At 43.2% G+C, this 7404-nt stretch overlaps 1 long non-coding RNA gene across 1 annotated transcript; it reads right to left on the bottom strand.

Moving 5' to 3' along the window:
• Nucleotides 1-5534: 5534 nt before the first annotated feature.
• On the bottom strand, nt 5535-5965 carry LOC136507880 (uncharacterized). The gene is made up of 3 exons (XR_010771771.1): nt 5859-5965; nt 5724-5783; nt 5535-5644 (listed from the first exon to the last, which is right to left on the bottom strand). It is a non-coding gene; the product is annotated as an uncharacterized lncRNA (long non-coding RNA).
• Between the last annotated feature and the right edge of the window lie 1439 nt (nt 5966-7404).

Consider the following 7404-nt stretch of genomic DNA (forward strand, 5'->3'; position numbering starts at 1 on the left):
AGCCCAGCCGCCATGGACAAAGGTCGTCGCGCGCTGGGAGAAGGAGGATGCGCCGCCACCTTCGATCCACCATTGGATCCGCGGGCCCTGAGGCCAAATCCATCAGAGGATGCGTCGCCGGTCGCTGGTGACCACTTCATCGGGAGGAGGGGGCTGGAGCTGCCGGAGACCCAGCCCGTGCACGCCACATGTACCGCGCTCCGCCTTGTGAGCCGTAGCGCTCCGCCTCACGCACCGCTCCGGCTCACGCGCCGCGCCGTAGCGCTCCGCCCTCGCTCTCTGCGCCTCCCACGTCGCGCTGCCGGCTTCCATGGCTGTGCTCGGAGTTGGGGAGACAGAGAAAGATAGAGAGCGCCGTTGGGAGAGAGGTGGAGGGGTGGTGCTCGGAGTTGGGGGGAGACAGAGAGATAGAGGGTGCCACCGCTCTCGGCTGCTGTGAGGGAGTTGGGTGAGATTGAGAGAACCTAAGTTTGCCCTTATATATAAACCCGGTAGGGGCTGTGCCTGGGCTCCGAACTAGGCCAAAAGTTTTAGGAGGCGGGCCTTTAAGGATGCCCACCACGGTAAATCTATTTACCGTGGCGGACGTCTTAATATGCCCGCCGCGGAAAATAGGGCATTTTCCATGGCGGACGTCTTAGGACGCCCGCCATGGTAAATTGATTTACCGTGGTAGGCAGAAATGTCCGCCTCGGTAAATGAAAAATGTTCGCCTTGGAAAATCCTAGGATTAACCGTGACGGGCAAAAAAATGTGCCCGCCTTGGAAGGGTCCAAAGGGGTGTCACGCAAAATCATTTATGTAGTAGTGTTGGCTGATAGCCATACAATTGGATCGACCCTTATACAAGAATTTGAAGGAAAAGAGCGAGTAATCTTCTATTTAAGCAGGAGGCTTTTGGATCCAGAAACTAGATATTCTCCTATTGAAAAGTTGTGCTTGTGCTTATATTTTTCTTGCACTAAGTTGCGGCATTATTTGTTATCGGGTGAATGCACAGTGGTATCTAAAGCCAATGTGATCAAGCACACGCTATCTTTGTCGATATTAAATGGAAGAATTGGAAAATGGATCCTTGCATTGTCGGAATTTGACTTGAGATATGAATTGGCCAAAGCAGTTAAAGGACATGTAATGGTTGATTTCGTAACTCAACATCATGAACCAAGTATCGGATTTGTAGAGCTGATGCCTTGGACATTGTTCTTTGATGGTTCATCTTGCAAGCAAGGAGGTGGTATCGGCATTGTGATTATCTCGCCTCGGGGGGCAAGTTTTGAATTTGCATTTCCTATTAAGCCAATGGCCACTAATAATCAAGCTGAGTACGAAGCAATGCTCAAAGGACTTAAACTTTTTCAAGAAGTAAAGGCCGATACTATTGAGATATTTGGAGATTCACAATTGGTAATTAATCAATTGATCGGCCTATATGAGTGCAAAGATGATATTTTGAGAGATTATTATGATAAATGTCAAGAATTGATTGATAAATTTCTTCTGGTTACCACTGAGCATATTCCTAGAGCTCAGAACCAAGAAGCTAATCGACAGGCGCAAAGTGTTTCTGGCTATCGGCTAATTCATGAAATTCTTAACAATGAGGTTATTGCTGATGACTGGAGGATTGAAATAGCTGATTACCTTAGAAATCCGTCATAGAAAGTTTCAAGGAAACTGAGGTACAAATCAACTAAGTATGTGCTACTTGATGATAAATTATATTATAAAATAGTCGATGGAGTTTTGCTCAAGTGTTTGAATCAAGAAGAAGCAAGGGTCCTGATGGGAGAAGTCCATGAAGGAGTTTGTGGAGCTCATTAATCGGCTTATAAGATGAAGTGGATTATTCGTAGATCTGGATATTTTTGGCCAACAATATTGGAAGATTGTTTTGAATATTACAAGGGTTGTCAAGATTATCAAAGGTTTGGTAATGTTCAAAAATCACCTGCATCGACTATGAATCTAATTGTCAAGTCATGGCCATTTAGAGGATGGGGTATTGATCTATTTGGCCAGATTTTTCCACCATCCAACAAAGGGCATAAATTCAGATTGGTAGCAACTGATTATTTTACTAAGTGGGTTGAATCAATTCCATTGAGGATGGTAACATCTACGAATATGGTTGATTTTGTTAAGGAGTATATCGTCTATCGCTTTGGATTTCTTCAAACCATCACTACTGATCACGGAAAAATGTTCATGTCTAAAGAGTTCAAGGATTTTGCTACCAATATGGGGATCAAACTATTAAATTCTTCTCCGTATTATGCTCAGGCTAATGGACAGGCAGAAGCGTCTAATTAGATTTTAATCAAGTTAATCAAAAAGAAGATTGAAGAACAACCAAGAAAGTGGTACTTAACACTCAATGAGGTGTTATGGGCATATAGGATGGCTTGTCATGGGTCGACTAAATCTTTGCCTTATGAGTTAGTGTATGGGCATGAAGCTGTTCTTCCTTGGGAGATTAAGACTGGATCAAGACGTGTGACATTGCAAGATGATTCGACAGCCGATGTCTATAAAAGTCTTATGATGGATAATTTGGAGGATTTGAATTGTCATCGGCTACGAGCTCTTGAAAATATTGAAGCTAATAAATTGAGAGTTGCTAAGTATTACATCAAGAAAGTTAAGTCCAAGCAATTTCATGAAGGTGAGTTGGTTTGGAAAGTTAAATTGTCGATTGGGACCTAAGACGTCAAGTATGGCAAGTGGTCACCTAATTGGGAAGGTCCCTATCGTGTAAGTCATTGTGCACCTGGCAATGCCTATATCTTGGAAACATTAGAGGGGGAAGAGTTTTCTAGGGCGCTTAGTGGAAAATTCTTGAAGAAGTATTAGCCAAGCATCTGGATTAATACTTGATAGCCGAGTGTATCATCAACGGCTAAATAGCCGATATCAGGGGATATAGCCTTTAGAACAAAATTAGCCCAAGGGCAAAAGCTAATGCGATATGCATCGCCTATAGAGCAAAAACAAACACAATAACATCTATGATTTGCAGAAGACTAACTTAAAGGAGTTCTTGAATATAAACATGAAATTCATTCATTCATTGGAATTTCCCAGATACAGACTAAGGGCCAAGGAAGACTTTGTTCATGATGTTCTTGGCGTGGGTTGCATCAGTCATAGCCTCTGCAGCCTCTACAAAGTCCTCGACCAGCCATTCATGGTCTTCTAGTGCATCGGCTGCCGGGAAGCCTAGCTCCAGGTGGTGGAGTTCATGCCTAGAACGGACTTGGGCAACGGCCAGAGCAACTGTAGCACCATGGCGAATGCCATGAAGGGCAATCTCCTTTCACGGGCCGAAATGTCTCACAGGCGGCCTTTGAGCAGGGTGCCTCTGGCGTTGATTGCCATAGAAGCTCCGTTCACCGCCAGTTGTAGGGCCTCCAACTACACCACCAGATCTGACAAGTAGAAAGAAGAGGACTATCAAGAAGAGATTGTCAGAGTAGAATCACAAGAAAACAAGATTTTCTTGAGGAAGATCTTACTAGCCACCCTAGTTTCGGACTTAGCCAGCCTCACTCGGGCGGCATTGGTTTCCCCTTCTACGGTGGCAAGAGCGGTTTTGGAGGCATTGAGGTAGAACTCAAGCCGCCCAATCTCACGGGTCACGTCGGAGTACAGATCCTGAACCTCGTTCCTTTCGTGGAGAAAACACCGAGCATCGTCTCTGTTGTAGGAGTCAGAGGAGTCGGAAGAGGACCCCGACGGTGCTGCCGAGCGAGCATCGCATGCGGCGCCAGAAGGTTCATAGGCCCTCGTCGAAAAACAGAGAGCACCGGCATGGGAGATGACCCTGCACATTTAGAGAGTTAACAGATTGATCATGGAATGGTGAAAGACTACCTTTTCTTACCCCTAACGGTGAAGACATTGGCACGTCAGAACGTTTTCCTCTGGGATCTCTTTGGTTGGGCGCTTGCCGTGGTCCATTCTTTTGCTGGAGAGTGGTTAGATCTGGAAAGGAGAAGATTTTGCAGAGAGGGGAGTGTATGCGACAGCAAAAGCAGATGTTTTCTTTTGTTTTGACCTTGGGTTTTATTTATAGCAATTGGAATGGAACGGTGGTAGATATCTCGGGGCATGTGAAAGAAATTTCAATTAATGGAAGGTGACATGCCGCACCGAAGATCGAGGAAGCCATGTGTGAGCAAATGGGAACACAGCAGGTGCAATGATTACAAGCTTGGAATTATTGTCTTCACATCAGATTTTGGTATGGCAGCCCAATATTAAAGGTTTGTTTTTAAGGCCGAAGCGTTTATGAAATTGACTAAATCCAAAGTGATTTTGGAATCGGCTAGTCCAAATCGGCTAATAAGTTATGATGGCATCACTGGGTCGAGTTTGGATTCTGCCAATTGGAGCTTGTTTTGGTGTACAGTTGGATTTAAAAGGGACCGATGTTATAAAGGTCAGTGGTAACAAAAGTGCTTTTCTACAAGGAAGATTGTATCAGCCATTACAGACAAAGGTATATGAAAGTCAAAAGACTACAAATTCAATATTGCCTGAACTGTATCTAAGGCTTTCAAATGGATGTCATCAACTTCTGCAATTTGCTGATTATCTTCTTCGGCTGATCCTGGAATGACCTTGATTTTGTTATTGATGGCCTTAGCTTCAAGATACTTGGCCGCCATCTCTTTCTTCTTCTTGCTAAGTGCTTCGGGAAGGCTGGCCAGGTTGGTTTCCTTGAGCGTGATGGCAGCATTGACTTCTTCAAGTTCTTTTTGCAGCTGAGCCCGCCTTATCTTAAGTTGATCAAGCTCTTGTCCAATTCTCTGAGGAGCATTGCAGAGGTTGTCAATAACATGCTTCAGTTCTTCAATTTCTTGTTTCTTGACCTCTTTTTGTTCACCCAAATTTTGTTGAGCTTCTCGATCAACTAGGCGTTGCTTGGCTTCGTTGACTTTAGATGCTTGGCCTTCGATATAGACACTGGAAACAGAATGTTGAGAAGCTCCGGGCTCAACTTATCCTTGAAAATCAGGAAGGCATTACAGATTGGTTCTACACTATGAACCAAATCGGCTATGTCCTTCTAATGATGGGGCAGCATCTCTCGCAGCCGATCCTTGACTGTATCGGTTAAAATGGCTTTTTCCTGCTCAGATGGTGCAGTTTTTGAATTCACTTCGCCTTCTTCCATGTATTCTTTGATGTTGAAATCAAACATGCTGAGGGGAGGAGAGTCTTGTGGCTACAAAGTATGAAGTTGATATGAGGAAATGAACCAATATGAGTATATATTTGATTTCTGAAGATTCGAGTACCTGTTCCAATTGAGTCTCTCATTGGGGTGAAGGAACAGCCGATGATGCACCAATGTTTTCTTCAGTTGGTTGAATCGGCTCTGAAGCTTTAGGATTGTCTTCAGCGGATTGTTGATGTAGTTCAGATGATTCAAGGTTCTCATCTACAATGAATGAGGTTAGATTTAGCCAGATTCAATGAAATGATAAATTCTTGAGGTAGAATTCTTACTAATGGTTGTTTGCCGAGTACTTTGTTCATCAAGACTTTCATCAGTTGTCTTCCTTTGACTTGACTTTGGGGAATTGGTAGTTTGAATGTCAATATCTCTAGTTTCTTCACCCTCTAGATCAATGATTGGCTAGATGGCAGAAATAAGAGTCGATTTAATCAGATTATCCTTCAAATTCAAACTGAGAAAGAGAGAGGGTGATAAATACTGGAGTGGTCGATGAATCTGAAGGCTCTTGCTCTTGTCTAGATTCTTCTTCAGTCAATGTCTGCAAAAGGGCCAAGAGGAAGACGTCAATAAGCATCCCTAATAATATTGCAAGAAATTTATGATGTGGAGTTACCTTAGTAGCATCAGCCAATTGATTGAGAGGGTTCTGTTCCCCAGTTATTTCTTCAATCCTTGGCTCATTGACAGTAGTAGTTGGAGGAGTTGTTGGATGTCCCTCATCGGTTGGCTCTTTGATTATTGGTTTTGAAACAGCCGATGATGATCCAGCAGCTAATGGTCCAAAAGCTTGGGCCAATAGATTTGTAGCTTTTGTTATTGATCGAGTAGCAGCAGATGATGGCTGCAAAAGTAAGTTTATCAATAAATATGAAAACTAATTTCTAAAAAACTAAGGAAAATCACCTGAGTAGCCGATGATGATATGGCCGATGGGTTCCTATGTGTCTTTTTCTAGGAAGTGATCTTCCGCACTTGGTCCCCAGCTGCTTTGCGTTTGGAAAATTGAGACGCTGGAATTACAAGAGCAGTTGGTGTCTTCATTACCGTTTTCAGAGAAGGGGCATTTGATCCTATTCCTTGGAATTGGGCACCAAATAGCATATTGAATGGGTTTGTTGCTCTTACTGGTGATTAGCGGATGAGTTTCAGGATCCTGCAAAACCAGAAAAGAATAAGCATATCATCTAGAAAAAGGAGCGCAGATTAAGATACAAGCGAAAAAGGAGTTTTACCTCATCATCAGATTTAAAATCTTCATCCAATACTGAGCGGTAAAATTTAGCCGGTTTACAGAAAAGATGAGAATGTCATTCCTACCACCATGCATCAAACAAATTTAAAGAGAGGGCACCTTTCTTCCATTCTGTCAGAGCTATTGAAGGAAGGGTTGATCCCATTTGGCAAAGTCTTGACATTTCTATCCTATCAATAATGCCTTCTCTTGGTTTCACCTTATTAGCAAAGAAAAGCTAAGGGGGCGACTGTCCAAAGCCAAATTGACGAGTCACAAATGATGGATTGTAAAACTCATAAGTAGGTAGGTCAGCAGGAAATTGAGATCCAACTCCCGTTTTGCATCGGCCATGTCGTAACTCAACTAGGAGCACACAAGGCTTGACTAAACAGTTGAAGATTGATGAAGATGTCTCATCATTATAAGCCGATTCAAATCGAAACTTGTATAGGAGCTCGAATTCGTTGTCTTCATCATAGGGCAGCCAGAGCAGGACTTCTTCAATGAATCCCTTGTAATAAAACTTCTTGAAGAGATGACCAATATCAAATTCAATTGAAACAGCCGATGCTGCTTCACCATAAGAAGTGCATCGGCGGGCTCTGTGTTCTTCATCCCCTTCGTGATCTTCAGCAAAGTTCGAGGATGGAAATTTCAGATCTTTGAGGTTGGGAATCATAGTTTTGTGCAAATAAAGGTTTAACCATAATTGGATTAACCACCAAGGACCACTAATTATACCAATCAGCTCATTCTTCAGCAGTTGCATTGACACTTGATGCATAAAATGATAAGCCGATCCTAACAGATACTTTCCAAGGGGGATGTCGTCACCGGCTACTAAGCGCTCTGCTAAGTACTGATAGTTGATGGTTAGCCCACAAGATGATCCACAGAAAATAAACTTCTCCAACCACATATTCAG

Source organism: Miscanthus floridulus, chromosome 15, assembly GCF_019320115.1.
Source record: "Miscanthus floridulus cultivar M001 chromosome 15, ASM1932011v1, whole genome shotgun sequence".
NCBI classification, from domain to species: Eukaryota; Viridiplantae; Streptophyta; class Magnoliopsida; order Poales; family Poaceae; genus Miscanthus; species Miscanthus floridulus.